Source organism: Miscanthus floridulus, chromosome 8, assembly GCF_019320115.1.
Source record: "Miscanthus floridulus cultivar M001 chromosome 8, ASM1932011v1, whole genome shotgun sequence".
Classification (NCBI taxonomy): Eukaryota; Viridiplantae; Streptophyta; class Magnoliopsida; order Poales; family Poaceae; genus Miscanthus; species Miscanthus floridulus.
In genome coordinates, this window is record NC_089587.1 from 75,539,506 (window position 1) to 75,560,490 (window position 20,985).

A 20,985-nucleotide genomic window follows, 5' to 3' on the forward strand; every position below is an offset into this window, starting at 1 on the left:
GGCTGGAGGGGTAAGCTCCTCTCGTATGGGGGTAAGGTTTTCCAAATGGGTAGTAAAAAAAAAAACTCGGCCTACGGTGGGCAGACAGCCCCCGCAATTTTGTGCTTAAGGAAGAAGACCTTCTCACGCAGGTCGAGAAAACCCCCGAACACCGTGTCCCGCCCTTACACAGGGGCCCGTTACCCTGTGAGTGGGCCGGTTTGTTGCCTGTGCTTTAGAAAAGTCGAGACAGACGAGGGAATTTTTTTGGTGGGTATCAGAAATTCTGCCCACAGCGAGCCTTGAACTCCGGTCGGCAGGCAGAGGCCTTAAGCCTCACCTCCTGGCCAGTCGAGCCGAAGCTCGTCTCCCTCCAAATGGGTAGTAGAAACTATAAACTCTCACATGGGTCATTTTTTTAGAATAATCAGGACAATGGTCACAGCAATTGATAGCCCAGCTAAGAGCTGGAGTTGGTGGTTAGCAGAGACTCGTGGATTTGCAGAGTCGGACCCTTTTGGCGGACACGAGGAATTAAGCTGTGGAATTTTTTTCTTTAAAAAATGACCCATTTTCATTGTGGATTTGCCACGTAATAATAACCTCCAAAAGGACCAGGGCCGCGCCGGGCGTACCGCTTGTCGCCGAGCGCCGTGGACGGCTCCCGTCGCCGCGCAGCTCGCCGTCGTAGACTGGGGAGCTACAGCGCCGACCGCCGAACCGACCGCGCCTCGCCACCAACTCTGGTCCTCTCCATCCCCAACCATTCGCCTTGCCGCCGCATCCAATCATCGCGCGGTCTCGTACCCGGCTACCCGCACGCAGCAGACTTGCAGCGCCACCAGAGAACAGGCAGCTGTGAGCTCTGAACTACTGCTAGTAGATGGGTTCCGGGTGGAGGGGCATCCTGGGCTTCGACTACGGCATCGTGCAGGCGCCGCTGGGCCCCGACATCTCCGGCCCCGAGCTCGCCGCCGCCGGCGCCAACGCCGGCGCCGTCGGCCTTATCCGCCTCCCCGACTTTGTACCCACGCCTTCCTCTTCTTCTCTTCAGTTTTCTATTATGTTTCCTCTGTTAATTACTGTATCTCAGCTGATCAATGGCTGGCTACGCTGCTGACTGCACTGCAGCCGGCGCCGGATTACGTGAGGGAGCTGATACGGAAGACGAGGAGCCTGACGTCCAGGCCGTTCGGGGCGGCCATCGTGCTCCCGTTCCCGTACGAGGAGAACCTGAGGGTCGTGCTGGAGGAGAAGCTTGCAGTGCTGCAGGTCTACTGGGGTGAGTTCCCCAGGGAGTGGGTCCAAGAGGCGCACCGCGCCGGGGTCAAGGTTTTGCATCAGGTGAGACAATTTTTTATGCAATAATTGAAAAAAAGGAAAACCATCCTTGCTTCATACTCTCATGATATTGTTCCAAACTTCCAGTTTACCTATTGTGATATGCCTGTCGTGCTATTGTTGTTGATTTACAGTTTAGAAATCCCAACTGTTGGTAGGGGTGATGCCAAGATGGAGTGTTTATCTCAATGTGTGTGGTTAGGCTGTCACACCAATTTTTTTTTTCACAACCGTGCCTTGGCACATTTTTCATTAAGAGAAAATAGAGTTTTTAAGAGGAAATAGAGTTTTCGCGAACGTGGGTAGGCTGTCGCACCGGTGGTGCTCATGGAATGGAGCAGGGTCCAGGGAGTTAGCATTGAAAAGTCCAATTAAAATTTTCTTATAGAGCAGCAAAATAAGTACTTCAAACTGCAAATGACAATATCGTAGACCCAATATCGTGTGAAATCTCTGCAAATTAGGCTGGCTAATCTTCATGTTTCCTTAATGAGTCTTCATGCTATCATGTCTAATTTCTAGCGGAACTTCCCATTTGTCAAATCAAGACTGGGCCAATTATGTTTGAAATGCACACATGATTTATTTTGCTTCGTCTCTGCATACACATATTTGTGCCCAAGAAAAATGTTTGCAAGCTTATTGAAATTCTTCTAAGGAATGGAAGTCGTTTACCTTTAAGAATTTTAAAAACTATACCTTACGTGTTATTTGAGTTTGTTTGATGTGATTCTTGTATACATAAATCCTCCTGATCAATAGTCAATACATGCCATAAAATTCAACATCAGTGGAAATGTTTTGATGCACAATAGGTACATAATCTGTGTTAAGGTCTTTACTGCTCTGCAATGGTTGGTTTTTGAAATTTGGCATGCTTCTGGAAATGTTTATTTTGTATTCATTTTTTACTGAAAAAAATTGTCCAATATTGTGCAACCAATTTGACAATCAAACTAAGCTGTGCCAATTTTTTGCAACATTTGGTATGGCAAATTTCATCAGTGGACAATAATCTTTGGTTTTTTTTTGAGACCACAAAGGTGCATGCTTCTTTGTGATGGTGGCATGAGAACCCCAGTCCTTGTAAATTCATGACATTGTTTTAATTGATTGCTTCTTGAGTTTAGACTTTTTGTTGATATCCAAACAGGTCGGCAGCCTTGAAGAGGCAACAAAAGCTAAAGAAGCCGGTGTAGATGGAATAATTGTTCAAGGGCGTGAAGCGGGGGGGGGGGGGGGGGGGGGGGGGGGGGGGTCATGTAATTGGTCAGGTAAATGTAAATCAATTAGCTTCAGCTTTGTTGAAATACTGTTGGGCAATCTTTCAGTAAGCATACCACCGGCCAGTATTTGCTACTGCTAAAGTGCTATATGCAAGGCTTGATACAGATTAGGGCCCATGGTCTCGTCTCTAGTAGCATAACATGCTCTTATAGTCTGTGTCCTTTTAATTGCCTTTTCTCATGAATATTCTCTCGGTCAGCTTCTATTTGGAAAAGCAGGAAGGATTGATTCCACTGTTGCCAAGAGTAGTAGATCTTGTTTCAAACTCTGGCATTCCAGTTATTGCTGCTGGGGGAATTGTAGATGGTCGTGGCTATGTTGCTGCATTGGCACTTGGTGCTCAAGGTGTTTGCTTAGGAACAAGGTATTCTCTTAGTCTCTTGTATTTCGATACGAGGATACATCAACACAGAGCCTTTTATTTGTAGTTTGCATAGGTAATGCTCACATTATATCGCTCCTTGAACAATCAGATTCCTGGCTACTGAGGAAAGCTATGCACATCCTATTTATAAGGAAAAGGTAATTGAGATGAGTCGCACTGACTATACAAATGTGTTTGGGCGTGCTAGATGGTCTTATGCTCCACAACGTGTCCTGGAAACACCATTCTATTCTGGCTGCAAGAATCTCCCAGATCAGGAAATAGAGGAAAACCAACCCATTATTGGGCACTCTATCATCCATGGTGTGGTATGTATTTGAATATTTGATTTGTCTTGAATTTTTTTTTTGTTTCCCCGTCTCCACGCGTGCTAGGTGGGCATCATGGGAGTCGAGTCGGTTGTTCATGGTGGTGAGCTGGCCCAAGATGCGATCCAACTTAGCATCCATGGCCGCAGGATCGAAGGTGCCAGACATGGTAGTCGATGCACCCGTGAAGGTCTCCGATACCAAATTGATACGGCGCCTGCGATGAGGTGAACGGAGAGGAGAGTGGAGAAGTCTGGACTGGGAATTGGAGCGCAAGGGGTAGCGAGGAACGTCGGCGGTGGGTTCTTCTCCGGTGGGCGCAGCTGAAGCGCTCGACGCCACCGTCGAAGGGAAACTCCCACCCGATAACCAGGGAGAGTTTACTCCTTCTTCGATAACGATTACAATCTCCTAAGGTGCCCCTTTATAGTATAGGTGCACTTTCCTAAACAAACTCCAATCTAATCTCTTAACCAATCTAATCTCTCCCTGATCTAATCTACTAAAGAGTCCAGCCTAGCCATGGCTTGGGCCTGCTGGCTGGCGCGATCGACACCTATAGGTGCGTCCAACAAAGGAGTCTATAACAGCTCACTTTGTAAAAAAAAAGTGTTTTTCATGGCTTTTCTTCTTCACTTATTCTGGCCCTGGTGTGTAAATTATTTCAATCGCGATACTACCTCCGTCCTAAAATATAAGGGATTTGAGTCTGTCCTAAGTCAAACTATATTTTAAGTTTGAACATTTTTCTGTAAACTTAGATTTCAGGACAGAAAAGCTTGTCCAACACCGGTTAAGATGGTTTGGACATGTTCAATGGAGACCTCCAGAGGCACCGGTGCGTAGTGGAATCCTAAGCCAGGATAGTAACGTGAAGAGAGGCAGAGGAAGACCGAAGTTGACTTAGGTAGAGGCAATAAAAGGAGACTTGAAAGGATGGAATATACCTAAAGACTTAGCCTTAGATAGGAGTGCTTGGAAAATAGCTATTCACGTGCCTGAACCTTGATTGCTTCTCCTGGGTTTCAACTCTAGCCTACCCCAACTTGTTTGGGACTTAAAGGCTTTGTTGTTGTTGTTGTGTTAGATTTCAGGACGGAAGTAGTAATAGAACTGGTGCTTAATGAAAGCTCGGATATCAGAACCTTAGTAGCCTCGTTGCAAACAAAATACATGAACTCTGGCAGCCATATTAAAATAGCCACAATAGTACGCAGAATTATATTTGTTCAATATTCTCCTGCGTATTTGCGAAAAAAAGAATTATTCAATATGATAAACCTCAAAACTTCCTTTTAGGTTTTCATCAGTCAAAAAATCGGTTCTCTGTTTAGGTTACGTTTTCATGAATGAGCATCATTCTGCTAAATGTACCTTGGGACATGGTGAGAGTTGGTAATTAGCTACTTTGCTTTGAATCAAAATGGTTGCTTATAATGCTGTTTTTCTAGTACTGGATATCCATGGTTGCGTTCAAGTCAGTAGTTGTAGCGGTGTGGTAAAGCATAAAGCTATTTTACTTTTGCATCTGGATTCGTGGTATCTCAGCGTGGACTATTTGCCATTCTTTCAACTAATTATTGGCTCATAGTATTTAATCTATTTTTCCTTGAACCAAAAGGTTTTAGTGGAAGCCAAACGTTAATACACTGCACATGATGGATCTCACTATGTATAGTAGCTCGGCTATTGCAACTTGAATCACATGTTTTTACTATGCATCTCAAAAAAGGAATGGGCTACTAAGCAGAAATGTCTGTTTCCAGCACAAGGATATTCATCGATTTGCTGGTATTGCTCCAAACCCCACCTCGACAGGTGATATCGGTAGCATGGTCATGTACGCAGGTCAGAGTGTTGGGTTAATCACAGAGATCATACCAGCCGGCGAAGTTGTCAGAAGGCTGGTCGCTGAAGCGAAGGATGTCATCAGAGAAAGGCTTTCTGATTTCCAGTAAAAGTCCTCTAGGACTGAAAGTTTTATCTATAACAAACGCATGATGCACTTGTAAGTAATCAGCAATCACAACAAATGATAAATATCACCAAGGGATCCTTTCTTTTCTATGACGACAATGTCCGTGTATTGTGTAGTGGCGCAACATTATGGGTGCGGTGTTTGCTTATTCGTGCTGTTTGTAAATCATGGGTTCATGGCTAACATGCTCTTATAGTCTGTGTCCTTTTAATTGCCTTTTCTCATGAATATTCTCTCAGTCAGCTTGTATTTGGAAAAGCAGGTAGGATTGGTTCCACTGTTGCCAAGAGTAGTAGATCTTGTTTCGGACTCTGGCATTCCAGTTATTGCTGCTGGGGGAATTGTAGATGGTCGTGGCTATGTTGCTGCATTGGCACTTGGTGCTCAAGGTGTTTGCTTAGGAACAAGGTATTCTCTTAGTCTCTTGTATTTCGATACGAGAATATATCAACACAGAGCCTTTTATTTGTAGTTTGCATAGGTAATGCTCACATTATATCGCTCCTTGAACATTCAGATTCCTGGCTACTGAGGAAAGCTATGCACATTCTATTTATAAGGAAAAGGTAATTGAGATGAGTCGCACTGACTATACAAATGTGTTTGGGCGTGCTAGATGGTCTTATGCTCCACAACGTGTCCTGGAAACACCATTCTATTCTGGCTGCAAGAATCTCCCAGATCAGGAAACAGAGGAAAACCAACCCATTATTGGGCACTCTATCATCCATGGTGTGGTATGTATTTGAATATTTGATTTGTCTTGAATTCTTTTTTGTTTCCCCGTCTCCACGCGTGCTAGGTGGGCATCCTGGGAGTCGAGTCGGTTGTTCATGGTGGTGAGCTGGCCCAAGATGCGATCCAACTTGGCATCCATGGCCGCAGGATCGAAGGTGCCGGACATGGTAGTTGATGCACCCATGAAGGTCTCCGATACCAAATTGATACGGCGCCTGCGATGAGGTGAACGGAGAGGAGAGTGGAGGAGAAGGCTGGACTGGGAATTGGAGCGCAAGGGGTAGCGAGGAACGTCGGCGGTGGGTTCTTCTCCGGTGGGCGCGGCTGAAGCGCTTGACGCCACCGTCGAAGGGAAACTCCCACCCGATAACCAGGGAGAGTTTACTCCTTCGATAACGATTACAATCTCCTAAGGTGCCCCTTTATAGTATAGGTGCACTTTCCTAAACAAACTCCAATCTAATCTACTAAAGAGTCCAGCCTAGCCACGGCTTGGGACTGCTGGCTGGCGTGATCGACACCTATAGGTGCGTCCAACAGAGTCTATAACAGCTTACTTTGTAAAAAAAAAAGTGTTTTTCATGGCTTTTCTTCTTCACTTATTCTGGCCCTGGTGTGTAAATTATTTCAATCGCGGTACTACCTCCGTCCTAAAATATAAGGGATTTGAGTCTGTCCTAAGTCAAACTATATTTTAAATTCGAACAATTTTCTGTAAACTCAGATTTCAGGACAGAAGTAGTAATAGAACTGGTGCCTAATGAAAGCTCGGATATCAGAACCTTAGTAGCCTCGGTGCAAACAAAATACATGAACTCTGGCAGCCATATTAAAATAGCCACAATAGTACGCAGAATTATATTTGTTCAATATTCTCCTGCGTATTTGCGAAAAAAAGAATTATTCAATATGATAAACCTAAAAACTTCCTTTTAGGTTTCATCAGTCAAAAAATCGGTTCTCTATTTAGGTTACCTTTTCATGAATGAGCATCATTCTGCTAAATGTACCTTGGGACATGGTGAGAGTTGGTAATTAGCTACTTTGCTTTGAATCAAAATGGTTGCTTATAATGCTGTTTTTCTAGTACTGGATATCCATGGTTGCGTTCAAGTCAGTAGTTGTAGCGGTGTGGTAAAGCATAAAGCTATTTTACTTTTGCATCTGGATTCGTGGTATCTCAGCGTGGACTATTTGCCATTCTTTGAACTAATTATTGGCTCATAGTATTTAATCTATTTTTCCTTGAACCAAAAGGTTTTAGTGGAAGCCAAACGTTAATAGACTGCACATGATGGATCTCACTATATATAGTAGCTCGGCTATTGCAACTGGGATCACATGTTTTTACTATGCATCTCAAAAAAGGATTGGGCTACTAAGCAGAAATTTCTGTTTCCAGCACAAGGATATTCATCGATTTACTGGTATTGCTCCAAAGCCCACCGCGACAGGTGATATCGGTAGCATGGTCATGTACGCAGGTCAGAGTGTTGCCGTGTTGGGTTAATCACAGAGATCATACCAGCCGGCGAAGTTGTCAGAAGGCTGGTCGCTGAAGCGAAGGATGTCATCAGAGAAAGGCTTTCTGATTTCCAGTAAAAGTCCTCTAGGACTGAAAGTTTTATCTATAACAAACGCATGATGCACTTGTAAGTAATCAGCAATCACAACAAATGATAAATATCACCAAGGGATCCTTTCTTTTCTATGACGACAATGTCCGTGTATTGTGTAGTGGCGCAACATTATGGGTGCGGTGTTTGCTTATTCGTGCTGTTTGTAAATCATGGGTTCATGGCTAACAGAAATAAAATGAGACTACCAAGGTATCCTGTCTACCAAAATCTTTGCACTACTACGATGTACTCCCTCACCCTGGGTACTTTATTGATGTTAGTAACTTTTATGGTCTTCAGGTCATTAATATTTTTTTTACATAATCTTGCACTATATCATTGTACCAAAAGAAGTTACTAAAGATTACCATATTATGAAGCACTTCTTATGATGAATCCAATGACAATTTACGCAATCTATAAATGGTTTTAAACATAATTAGTGTCATTTTTGCAAATATTGACCACGCACACCCTGAAGGCTGAAGTTAACTGTGTTCTTTGCTTTATTTTAGTTCCAACTCTGGGCAAGCTGACCAGTCACCATGTAGTATGCATGAATGATGAGTCTAGCTCTGGTGGACTAGACTATTGGTCTAGTATCTATTCATTCGTACAAAGTTTGGATTTAGCTGGGTGTTGCAGATATATTGCATATGGTGTGTCGAAAAGCCATTGATGTTGATGCCATTGGTCGGCTCTTCCACCAACCAGCAGCTTGCTCCAGCTCTGGACCACTCGCAATTGAGTGCCCATACCCGTTGAGCTTCTGACCAGATCATGGGGGAGGTGAACAGAAGGAAAACAACAAAGGTACCAGGACAGTGCTATTTTCGGGGCCACTCTCTGTCTCTGATGGCTGATTTGTTGATTTGGACACTGACATGGATTTGTCCACAGGTAAATTCAACCATATTGGAATCATGGCATGTGTCTGATTGATGAACAACGAGGGCAAGTAAGTGCTCCGTCAGTGTATATGAGCTGAATGAAAGAATGTTGAACGGCATCAGACGCAGTACTTGCTTTGCATTGCTTCAGGATGGATGGATACTGGAGGGTTATGCAGTCATGGCATCGTTTCCACGATTGCTTCTTTCTCAGTACTAGGAAGCAATGCAGCCTTTTATTCCTTGTGATGAGAAGATCCAGTTCGTTCATGACTGCTCAAATAAAGATAGCCTCAAACACAAATGATGGTGTCTAGCTCCAGCGAGAGTGCTCGGCCCAGATTCAGACCTACCTACTGAAAGCTTGGCCTTAGCTTGACTGTTGTGACCATAATGTTAGGATATGTGGAATATTTGAGCCAATAGCAAATTAAACCCTTGGAGACGAGAAGGACCCCACATTCGGCTGTAGGATAGGAGACTGTTTCTGTACCCGTGGTCAACTGTTTGATACAGACTGTAAGCACGTAGCAGTGGAAGGGTCTCCAATACTCTTCCTGGTTGCTACCTCAGCACGGCTACTGTATACGAACAGCGTTACAACTTACAACTAGGCTGGCTGATGTTTTATTGGTGTGCGTGCGTGTGCGTCCTCCTTGTAATCTTGTTCAACAGCAATACTCTACGCTCTTTCATATACTACTACTATACTGTGCTGTACCAGGGAGGCAGGGAGCAGGAAGTGGAGGAGGCCAGGCCCAGTCCAGAGGCCAGAAATGCCTCCTGGTTTTTCACCTGCCTCCTTGCATGCATTACATCACCTCTACGGCTCTACAGTCCAGAGGGTGCAGCAGCAGAAGCGTGCGTGGACCAAAACCTCTTTAATAAAGGAGTTAGCATGCACACAGAAGAACGTGGTCACCACCGTACATACCTGATGAAGATTGTGAAACTAACTAACCTTCGTTCTAGTGCTAATAATCGCGCGCCTAGCAAGATGGACCAATGCAAATAATGCTTTGTTTTGAACAAGTTAAGTTGTGTTGCTGATCGAGTGCTTTAGCAAGCAACCAGCAAGCACATGTCAGTCACAAATATACACGGCGCTCGATCGCCTGTCGCTACCAACTCATTTGGTCAGTGTTGTTAGTAGATCCTGCAGGAGACCTGGACGATGTTGTCACAACTCAGGTGCACCGGCCACCTGCCCAGCTGATGAGTTGGGCATGCAAGACCACAAATGACTCACATGCATGCATGGGTGAGGATCCTTTGGTGTTGACGTGAAGCGTCCATCAGTCGCATTGCATTGCGTCGCATGTGAGGCGCGAAAATTGGATCTTGTGGCCGGCTTCTTCCCGTGTTGGCTGGCTCCTCCGGCCTGGCAGTCAAAGCCCCGGGCACCGTGCCTGCCCCCAGCCAGACCCCAGCAGTGGCAGTCAATCACCGGAGCGGCGACGACGTACGGGTAATAATTTGGTAATCCTGGAGACCTGTACACTAGCGCAGCGCATGCTGTAGGCTGTAGCCGCCTGTACCTAGCAGCTACTCCTGCTACAGTACTAGTGCACGTACTACGTACAGCTGTGGCTGTTCGTTTCACTGTTACAGCGGCGCCCGCATGCAGCCCTCCTGGTGGGCTGCGGACTCAGCACTGCTACCTGCTACAGTAGCGTTCCTGCACAGCTAGCGCTGGCCCTCTCTCCCTCCTGGTGGGCTGGGACTGGGTTTTTACTTGCATCGGCAGGAACAGTCAGGGGCCTGATCTCGCCTTCACCTCACATTGCATTATACATGGCCAACCGGGCCGCACGGCACGGCACTGGCACGAGCACGGTCAGGCACGGCACGGCTAGGCACGGCACTATGCGGCACGGTGGCTTAACCGTGTCGTGCCTGTAACACCCCGGTGTTATGCCTGCATTTAGGCACTGCAAATCACGCATATCATGCATCATCAAGCATCCAAATCATACATGCATAATCTTGCATATAACAACTGACACATTACTTCGAAACATACGAAACATGTTTGTGAAACGTAAATGGTACATACACTTATTATAGTTGTTTTGCCCTGATTTTGCTTGCTAGTTTAGTAGAAACTGTTTGGTTATGATTGTAAATCAGCTAGAATTGTTTAGCACAATTTTTTGGAGCAAGGTTTGTATTTGAATTATTGCCAAATTTTGCTTTAAAAATAATTCCCCAAAATTAGGGTTTTGAGTTAAAATTTGACTTTGATTTTGTAATTCAAAATCTATAAGAAATTGGACTTTGGTCATGTAATCAAAGTTGTAGAGGATAAAATTTTGAGCAACTTTCATTTTTGGTCCAAAGTTTGAAACTGCTTTAATTTAGTCCAAAAATTCGTTTGAATGAAAAAGGGATTCAAATTAATTTGAAAAATCTGGTTTTACCTTCGTGGGCCTTGCGCCTCGCTTCTGGCCCGCCAGCCGAAGCCAGCCCAGCCCCGCACCGCGCTGGCCTGCTTCCGCGCTCTGCCTTGGCCCAGCAGCCGCCTCGCCAGCCCAGGCCCACGCCGCGCCCCCGCTCGCCCGCACTCGCGCGCCTGCGCCCTGACGCCGGCAGAAGCCGACCGCCGCGTGGCGCCACCCGTCGCCGAGCTCCTGACCGCGCGGCCACGCGCCACGGGCTTCCTGACGCTGCTGGCCGAGTCTTGAGCACCCCGCGCGCCCACCGCATTCCAGCGCTCCGCATTTCTCTCTCGCGCTGCCTCTCTGCCTCTCACCGTGCGCCCGTCATAGCCACCGCGCACCGCGCCTCGCCGGAGCAAGCTCGCCCGGCCGTCCTAGCTTGCCATTGAGCCCTCCATCTCGCCCGCATCTCCGACTCATCTTCGCGCACCTCGTGCTCGCCTCGGTAAGCAGCGAGAAGCTCCCTCTCCCTGGGAATCTCTCGCCGGAGTTGTGGCTGAGCTCACCGGAGCGCTCCGCTCCGTGGACCTCGCCCTCCGTCTTTCTTCCAGCTATCTTTTCGCGCGCACGACCACCGCACGAGCTCAGTGAAGCTCCCGCTCCACTTTTCGCGCCCCTTCCTAGCCGGAGTTGGCCGGCGTACCTCGCGCAGCGCCGCCGCGACCGCCATTGCCGCCGTGCTCCATGGCTGGGGTGCTTAGGGGTCAGTAGAGAGCAAGGGTAGAGTACCAATCGACGCGGTTCTTCACGTAGAGCACGCCGGTGCCATCGGGTTCACCGGAGAGCTCGCCGTCGGCGAATTTCACGGCTGCCGCGCCGTCGTCTCCCTCCTTCCCCTGTTTCCTCTCGCTGACGCGCAGGTCCCGCATGTCAGTCGCCGAGCCGAGGAGAGCCAGGCTGGGCTGCGCCGTTCTGGGCCATGTGTGTGTGCGCACAGTAGTGGGCCAGTTCGTTTCCAGCGGGCCGGCCCAGTAGAGTTTTAAAGAATTGTTTTCCATTTATTCTTTATTATTTGAAAACAGAAATGGTTTGCAAAATGTTTGGATACTCAAACTTGCTCCAAATTTGTTGAAACAAATTTTGCTAGGTTCCTTATCAACAGATCTACTTGGGAAAATTATTGCATGTCATTTTTTGAGATATTTTTCTGTAGGATTTTATTTAATCATGGATATTGCTGATAACTTGAAAAATATGTAGAAAAATCTATAGGCTTCAGAAAAATATGATTTCAAGGTTGTTAATCTTATTATGTAATGTACTTCCTAGGAAAAATATATTTCATGCATGTGCTGTGGAAAAATTTTGAGGTGTAGTTCAAGTACCTTTACTGGCTGAATTTTGTTATTTTTGCTAGAGAGCAAAATTTGTATAAAACGTGCATGTGGTAATTTTTGTACAGTTATTATTGACTGTTTAGAACTTAGGAAAAATACTAAATCTATTGGTTGACACTTTTCATAGTACAAAGTAATTTCATGATCATTTTTATGCTATAACTTGTCATTTTTGTGTAGGATAGTTTACTTATCCAAATGCCATGAAATTTTTATGGTAGTCTTTTGAGGGTAGTAGTATGCTACTGCAATTTTCTCAGATTTTTATGAGCATCAGAAATATAGGTTGCTATTCAAACCTATTATTAATTAGGGTTTAAGCAAGTGTTGCTTTAAGTGTGATTAAGAAAGTAGTAAAGCTTTGGTGTATCTTTGAAGCATTTCATAAGATAGGTTAACTTAACATATTAGTAGTAGAAGAGAATGCAGTAGATGACATGTGCTTGTAGTATAGTTCTTAGATGATGTTGACTACCTTGCATTTCAACATATCCCTTGCATGCATCTCCTTCGATGCACCGTTGCATAATCACTTACGCGCATTGCATCATACAGGATCGCAAACCGAGAACCCGGTCGTCATCCCCGAGGAGCCCGAGGAGCAGCTCGAGGTGCAGCAGCAGGAAGTGCCAGAAGTCAACGAGGAGGACGTTGAGGAACTTCCGGAGTGCCCCGATCACCGTCCGAGCTCCTTCGAGAGAGGCAAGCCCCGGAGCATTTTTCTCCCGGTTTGCAATTAATTAATTAAATGCTTTACTTTAATTGATGCATTACGTTCAGGAGTTGTTTGCAACCGTTGCTGCATTATACCTTGTTTACCTTTGTTATACTATATCCTTGTTACCCTGGTATCCGCAGTCGAGTCAATGCTTAGCTGGCTTAGACCGGTAGAAGTCGGGTGATTTCCTGTCACCTGCGAGCTATAGGTGGTTACCTGGATCTGCTTGGATGACTATGAAGTCATAGTATAACTAAGTGTTAAATGAAGTTGAGACCGGACGGAGACTTGCAGAGTTTTGGACTGTAGTGTTTCCGTCTGTGTCGATTAAGGACCGACCGTTGTTGGGCCTCGAGTCATGTTGAACGCATGCCTTACATTTAGCTGGCCGGATAAAGTACCTTCCGACCGCGAAGCTGGGAGATTTTTCGGGCCGAGTAGATTGCCCGCAACGCACTGTACCGGAGCAGGTGTGGTAGGACACGGGGGCGGGATGATAAGACCAAAGTGCAGTCGGTCGGCCCCCGGGTACATGTGGTTCCTGGCAAACTCGAGATTCCTGGAAAGTTGACTCGGTGATCAATATCTCACTTTAGCGGGTGAGTGAGGTTTGTGTAAGGAATAAATCACCAGCTGGTTAGGAATCGATTCGAATCGCCATCGCTCCTGGATAGTGAGCACTTGACTTGAGTTACTTCATCGTAGTAAATGCTATGGAACACTTGGACAGTTATAGTGAATATGACAGTATGGAAGTTGTTTAATGATCATTGGTTATCATTATCTGCTTAATCACATGTTTACTCTAGCATAGGTGCAAACCTAGTTGACAGGTTAATAATAATTAACTTGGCAATAATGCTTTTAGACAGGTTCTTGAATTGCTAAAAATGCTTCTTTTTGCAAATGAGTCAGCTACCCTACTATAAAGCCCTTCATAATCCTTGGTGTCATTATTTTCGGTTATGTCGGGTAAGTCTGGCTGAGTACATTCTCGTACTCAGGGTTTTATTCCCACTTGTTGCAGATGGGCAGATGTACTATGGCTACTGTATCAACTGCCTGTATCCTGCGATGGGTGATGCTTAGGACCATGGGCATGGTCATTCCTTACGTCTCATCTAATGCTTTTGTTGGAGATGATCATCCGCTGGCACTATATTTCAACTCTGTGTGTGTGTGTGATTTGAACAAAAGACTTCCGCTACTTTTTATTCGAACTGGTTTGTAATAACTATGTTGAAACTCTGATGTATCTGTTATGTGAACTTTTACGTAATATGTGATGGTGACCGCTAAACTTATTACGATCATGGCTGGGACACGAGTTGGTTTGAAATCCTTCGTGATTTCACGGACTACCGGGTTATACGGGCTTAAGTTTGCTCAATTGTCTGCTCTGGTGGATGATTTTCTTACTTAATTTCGTATAATTGGTCGGTTCTGTCACAGTGCCTAACAGTGCCACCGTGCCGAGACCTTGGCCCAGGCACGGCCCTATCGGCGGTGAACCGTGCTGTGCCGTGCTGTCGAGCACGGCAACCTAGCGTGCCCGCGCCGCCGCCTGTGCCCGCCCGCGCGGCGTGGGGCCGCGTCGTCGCCAGCGCTCGCCCTCGTGGGGCCGCGCCACCGCCTGTGCTCGCCCGCCGGCGTGGGGCCGCGCCGCCCCCTGCGCTCGCCCTCGCCGGGGCCACACTCGATGCCGCAGAGAAGGCCGGATCCGGGAGGAGGGGGCCGGATCTGGGCCATGGCTGCCGGATCCGCCCGCCACCGCCGTGGATCTAAGCACCGGCGAGGGAGAGGGCATGCCACTCCATGCCATGGATCCGGGCGCCGCAAGGGAGAGAGGACGCTCCGCCACGCCGTGCCAGTGAAGCCGCTCCACCGCGCCGCACCCAGCTCGCGAGGCCGCGCCACCCAACTCGTGAGGGAGAGAGATGAGGGAGAGAAGAGAGTGAGAGGTGGGGGAGAGGAGAGATGCATGAGAGAGGGGAGGGAGGGAGTCGCGGCATGAGGGAGGGAGGGGGCCGCGGCCTCGTGCCGTTTGCGGTGCCCAGAGAAGTGGGCGGGTGAGAGAAGAGAGAGTGTGTAGCTAGGGTTTCTAGGTCCACGATTATATATGACTTGATGTGAATCTAACGGCTCGGTTTAGTTAGAAGATCCAACGACTGATGTTTATCGGGCCAGCATAGTGCCGGCCCATGTAGCGTGTCGTGCCCGTGCCGGCACGACGAGCCAAAATGGCGGCCCAGGCACGGCACTAAGGCCGGGTCGTGCCAGGCACTCGCACGAAGGCCGTCGGGCCGTGCCATTCCTGGACCATGCTATTTAGTGCCGTGCTTGGGCCGTCCCATAGTGCCTGGGCCAAATGGCCAAGCCCTTGTTTAGGCCCCGTTCGCTGGTCTGAAACTTGGCTGAAACTGGCTGAAAAATACTGTTCCGGCTGAATTGTTGTGAGAGAAAAATACTGTTCCGGCTGAAAAAAGAAGCCGAACAAGCCATTTTTAAGACAAGCGAATGGGGCCTTAGTTCTCCAAAAGTGCACTATGCAAAAAGAAGATTTTCGGTCACATCAAATTTACGGTACATGCATGGAGTACTAAATGTAAACGAAATCAAAAACTAACTGCACAGTTTGCTTTAACTTTGCGAGACGAACATTTTGAGCCTAATTAGTCAATGTTTGGATAATAATTCACAAATACAAACAAAATGCTACAGTGAAGAATCATGTACTATACAAAGTTTGCAGGTGCCGAACTAAACGCGCCCCAACTATACATTGCATCAAGCCTACTATACTAGGGGGCAGGGGGGAAAAGACCATGCATGCATGGCACGGCAACGACCAATTGAAAGAAGATGGTCGAGAGAGAGATGGGACTTGCTGGGTGACGTCCTGGAAAATTGTGCCAACGTCTACGTGACTACGTATATGTACGTGGTGGGCATGGCATGGTATGTACGTGTATGGCCGTATATATATGGGGGTTAGACGTAGTAGTACGTCGTCCCTGGCCCTGGCCGTACGTGCAGGTGCCCTTCAAAATTTGCCGGCCCTCCGGCGGCTTCCATCTTTCTCGGTCGGTTCTCCACCTTCCCTGCACCGCACAGCCAGCCTGCAGAAATCAAATATATAAAAACCAGTTCCGGCCGGAAGCTCGCTCACGCACTCCCTCACCTCACTCACCGCGCCCGCCTCACTGCTCGCCATTCCTGATCTTGAGCCAAGCCAGCCCGCAGTTTCCATCTTCTTCCTGTTGGTGGCCAGCGACAACGCCCACACGCGCGCTGCGTGCTCCTGTCCTGCTCAGCATTGATTCGGCCGGCCATGAGGAGGCCAACAGCAGCAGCGCCGCTGGCGCTCCTCTTGTTGCTTGCCTTTGCCCTTCTCGGCGCCGGCGGCTTATTGCTTCTTCTTCATCAGGTCCAAACCACCAGCTGCGGCGGCCTCCCAACAAAGGCAACAAAGACAAGGCAGCTTCTTCCTCCTCATCCTGCGCAGGGGCGGCGGCGGCTGGGCGGCGGCGCCGGGGCGGAGGAGAAGGCGCGGCTAGGGTCCAGGCCGCCGAGCTGCCGCGGCAAGTGCAACGAGTGCAGCCCCTGCGCGGCCGTGCAGGTGCCCACTCTGGCTACCACCACGCTCTCCAACTACAAGCCCATGGGGTGGAAGTGCCAGTGCCGCGACCGCCTCTACCAGCCCTGATCCATAATCCATCCATCCCCATGACCACACGATCGTCGTGTCGTCGTATATACATTCGTTCTTGCTTCTTCCACGTCGTCTCTCCACCGTCGTCCGTTGATGTCCATGGATATATATGGTCGTTCCTTCATTTCCCTTTCCTTCCTTGTTGCATTGCGTCTGTGTCGGCGCGGCGCACCCCGGCAATGCAGACCTCTCCAGCTACATTTATTATTTTTTTGTTATTAGCCTGCGCTGGTTCCTTCTCCTCGATCCGATCCTTTCTAGTAGCTAGTAGGAGTAGTACGTACAGTGTACATTGTTGTTCTCTCTTGCTTGTCCAAGAATCTAGCGGTCGGCTGTACCGTCTGGGTCAGTTGGTGGTCTCGATCATCATGTACTCCCTCCGTCCCATTGAGTTTGTCGTTTGAAAACCGTGCCTCCCTCACAATCCCGGTTCCCAAGCGACAAACTCAATGGGACGGAGGGAGTATGTACATGTCGGCGGCTAGCTAGTAGGAGTATGTGTTCGTTGTCCACCGGCGAGCCGGATCATCATGTTTAATGCTTCTGGCCTCCTGTTTTAATTTGGCCCTCACAACTCAATACTGCTCCGTGGTTTAGGGTGCGTTTGTTTTCTCCGCCTAAAATTGAGTCGCTGTCCTATCGAATATTTGGACACATATATGGACGTATACATAGAGTATTAAATATAGACTAATTATGAAACTAATTATAGCTTGCGACTAATTTGCGAGACGAATCTTTTAAGTCTAATTAGTCCATGATTTGACAATATAGTGCTACAGTAAATATATGCTAATGTCGGATTAATTAGGCTTAATAAATACGTCTCATTGCGTACTAACAGATTCTGTAATTTATTTTTTTTATTAGTATTCGAATACCCCATGCAAAACCCTCACGTGACACCTCCTAAATTTTAGTCACCGAATCCAAATAGGGCATGCTCTTCAAAACGTACTATAGCTTTGTTTATGCTTTTTTATGAAACAACCTTTCAAGACAAGTTCATGCCTGCCTAAGTTTCTAAACAAAAATGGCCCTGTTTGTTTCGTTGAAATTTGGTTGCTTGCTAATGTTAATTTGTTATGAGAGAAAAATATTATTTCTTTGTTAAAAAGTAATGCTGAAAAACAGGACAAATATGTACTTTAAAGGTTATTTGTAGCTAGTCAAAGTTTTGTTTGACTCGAACCTTCTCAGGACGTCCAAGTATTTGTTTTTTCTAACGAACAAGCACTGACAATGCATGTTTTTTATCAATAAGCGCGTGTTTAGTCGGGTGAATTTGGAAATTTGGGCTACGGTAGCACTTTCGTTTTTATTTGGCAATTAGTGTTCAATCATGGACTAATTAGGCTCAAAACGTTCGTCTCGTAATTTCTCACCAAACTGTGCAATTAGTTTTTTTTTCGTCTATATTTAATGCTCCATACACATATCGCAAGATTCGATGTGATGGATACTGTAGCATTTTTTGGGATTTTGGGTTTCAACTGAAACAACAGCCACAACAATACACATCTTGCACCACAAGCCGCCACAACTCTAAACCACATCCGGCCGCTGCACCAATACATTACCAATACAAGGGCTGGATGCTAAACTTGCGAGCCATCGACGTCCAAAATGTCCGTCGGGCATCGAAATAGCCAACGCAAATGCAGGGCCAATCGTCTCCACTACCTAATGTTGATTTCACCGGTCAAGTGGGGTGCAAGTGGTCCTCAAAGACTCCAGTCATACCTCTTCCTTGTTAAAAAATGAGAGAAACAAACCGCACCACAGCAAAAAGCAAAAAGTTCACACAATCAGTCTATTCGCTTATTGGTTTCAGCCAGGGCTTATCAGTCATGGTGCAGTATTTTTCTCTCACAATAAACCAGTACCAGTCGAGCTTATCAGCACAGAAACCAACCAGCAAACCAGCTGAATACCTGATCCTTTGCCATAGTACTGTTGCAACGCCACACTCTAAGTAGATGGGATAATTCCACTAGATTCAGACCCTTTCAAGGCTGCCTCGTAACATCACTATGAAAACACAATGCCTCGCCACATCCGCCTCTAACTCCACACACTGCTCTCGTCACCTTGAAAGATAGCGCATGGGGCCTCGCCGCAGCTGTTACTAGATTCCACATCACAGATCTATTTCCTATATTGATATCAACATGGTGTGCAGTATAGAGCGGTTGGAAGCTTGAGGACTTGCCTAGTAAAAAATATTACCTGAGAGTTGCCTGGAAATTTTAAAAAAAATTTGCCTAGCCAGGCAAGCTAAAAGTTGACTGTTTGGTTGGAAGTCTGGCCTGAAAAAGCCAACAAATAAATAATGAATGTTTTCTTGTCTAATGAAGAAGCAATTAATTTATTTTCTTAATCAGTAATACCTTAACTAGACACACGAATAAACATATGGTAATAAAATAAAATAGATGAGTGCATTTTTCTTACTTTACATATGATTAAAATTAACAATTTAGAAAACCTGTTTTATAAAGGTTAATATTATGCTTTACCAATTTAAATTCAGTGAGCTATAAGAAAGATCAGTTCTACTGTTACTGTTACTGTTACTGTTAATGAAATTAACTATGATAATGTCAAAATGTAAATTAATACGGAGAAGCAAATGCATCAACGTTGTGCTTTTGAGGACCATATAGGAAATAATTAATCACAGTTAAATGCTTCAGGCAGCGTCGCCCCTAGCCAGGCGACCTCTTTTGCTCGCCTGGGCCTGGGCAGCGTTGCCTGGTGGCTGGCACCATCTCAGTTCTTCAACCAAACGAATCACAGGCAGGTTCCAAGAACCTCTTCGCCCAGGCAGTTTGGTTCCAGGGTAGGAACCAAACAGGCCCATAATGCTGCCCACAACCCAAAGCTCTCTTCGACAGTCAAGCCGCCACGCTAAAACCTTGACCCAAGCACATGACATTCACCCTCGCACTAGCACGCCACATTGATGCTTGCGCCGTTTTCTGACGATGTCCTACGCCAAAATAACCTTTGCCATGCAAAGCTACCCACCATAGTTTGTTGCAAGCCTACGCTTATTCACTGCTACAAGCTAGCGTTATCTCGCGTGTTTGCCGTGATGCCATGGGTGGCCACGCGCAAGTGGTGGTGGCATCGACAAAGGGCATCCGAGCAAACAACCACGTGGGCACCGCCCACTACCGCAATACCCTGACAAGCACGCAACAATCTGATTTAGATGTGAACATAGGTATAATTGTTCTCTCGATTTAATAGAATCCCTTCCCGTTCAAAAAAATGTAGAAGTACAGGGGAATAAATGATCCTATGACGATAAAGATACATGCGTTCTCACGGACTACTTCAACTTGCACCTAATTTGTAGGGACTACTATAGAGACACTCTCAATGTTAGAAACCATGTATAGTTTCTATGTATGTACACATTACTTATAGAAATTACGTTCTCTATGGATAATTTCTACAGAATAATCTTGTCTAATCGTACATCTTCTCTCTCCCTCATCTATCTATTATATCTCTTCACGTCTTAGTTCTCGTGTCGACATGGTTTCTTATTAAGAAACAATTTTCTCCTCTCTCCTCAATAAATCGCTCGCCACATCAGCAAAATGCTTAGGTGGCAGGATAATTAATAAATATAGAAACTATCGATGCGAAAAGTGACCAACAAGTAAATATTTATAGTTTTGCCGTACGTTGTGATCGGATGTGGCATAACACTCAATGACATAGGGTTTATACTGGTTCAGACAACGTGCCCTACATTCAGTTTTAGTCGGTCGATGACTTTATTCCTGAGCCTAGGTGCTCGAAGTTTGCTGTGGGGTTACAAACGAGTGGGAATAAGAATATGTTAAAGGTCCGGTCGAGCTCTGAACCGAAGGGCCAAGAGTGACGAGAGCTTCAATCGTGCACTAAGTATTGAACGTATGCTCTATGTAGCTTTAGAGTTCTAGAGCTGTGAAGCTATTTAAATGCTTGAAACGTCTAAAGCTAGCAGAGAGATTCGGAATCATCCATCATCCTTTCAGGAGAGTGCATCATCTTTTATAGGTGAAGGGGACGGCCTTACAAGTTAGGAGAGAGAGAAAGAGAGAGTGTGTGTTTTCTAGTCTGGTTGCCCACGCCGTCGGGTACAAGACAGTTTGTCAGTGCCCACAATACTGTTGACGTCCAGATACATGTGGCAGGCTCCATCGTGTTCTTCTGGTATGGCAAATATCGGAGCCTACCATACTGTAGGACAAATGTT

General features: G+C 46.4%; 1 pseudogene; it reads left to right on the forward strand.

Annotated features, from left to right (window-relative positions):
- Positions 1-567: 567 nt before the first annotated feature.
- LOC136476726 (uncharacterized) lies at positions 568-9,230 on the forward strand (annotated as a pseudogene).
- The last annotated feature ends 11,755 nt before the right edge of the window (positions 9,231-20,985 follow it).